This window comes from Aplysia californica, unplaced genomic scaffold (assembly GCF_000002075.1).
Source record: "Aplysia californica isolate F4 #8 unplaced genomic scaffold, AplCal3.0 scaffold00310, whole genome shotgun sequence".
NCBI lineage: Eukaryota > Metazoa > Mollusca > Gastropoda > Aplysiida > Aplysiidae > Aplysia > Aplysia californica.
The window spans coordinates 658216-659170 of record NW_004797580.1 but is presented as its reverse complement, the minus strand read 5'-3'; positions in this window follow the sequence as shown (position 1 = coordinate 659170).

The following is a 955-nucleotide window of genomic DNA, read 5'->3' as shown; positions in this document are numbered from 1 at the left end:
GAGACGTCTCTCTGCCACCAGCCAGAGAGCTTGGGTCAGAGGGATGCTGTGAGTTGTTAGTGTTTCCCTGACTCCATCTATCCAGGTCTTTCTCGGTCGCCCGTTTCTGAGCAATGTTTAAAATTCCAAGAACAACTCATAAGTATTAGAAACAATGAGGTTTTTTTTATAGAAATAACTGATGTGAAAAAAACCCTAAACCCTCTAGACCGTTTGAAAATGGAATTCTTATCTGATCGTATGCAATAAGTGGCTACCAGCTCTTCGTTTTAAATAAATCATTGATATTAAAATGCTCGATTTGTTGATATGGACAGTACATAAATCAATCTCACACAATTTTTAGGTGGACTTAAGACTTACAAAACAGAGAAAAAAAAGTTCTTGTGTATAAAAACTACTGGCTTGAAAATACACGAATAATTCCACAGGATAGTAAAACCACAAGCTGTGAAAAAGTCATCTTTGTCTGAATTTAGAGGCATAAAAAAGCAAGTAGCAGAATGTTTTGTTTTAGAAAAAAATTCCAAGCGTGCACGCTAGTAAAAAGAAAAAAAAGTGTGCATAAAGCAAAAACTGATCAGAATGAAACATCTTGAGCTGTTTAGATAGTACTATTGAAACTAAAGGTTGACATTTGGTATATTTGCAGTGACCATTTTCAAGAGGTGGACAGATCATTTGGAATCAGTTTAGAGCTGTGGGAAGAGCTAGGGTATACTATATAAAAGCAGTGAGATAATAATAATAGATAGTATTTGTATAAGCGCAAATCCCCGCTCAACAGCAAGCTCTATGCGCTTCACACTCTATACTATTACCCCAGCAGACCTGAGAGCATTCTGAAACAACTTCAACTTCCTGGAAAGCATACAGATTAGATTGAGGTGAGATGGACAGTAGATAGATAGATAGATAGATAGATAGATAGATAGATAGATAGATAGATAGATAG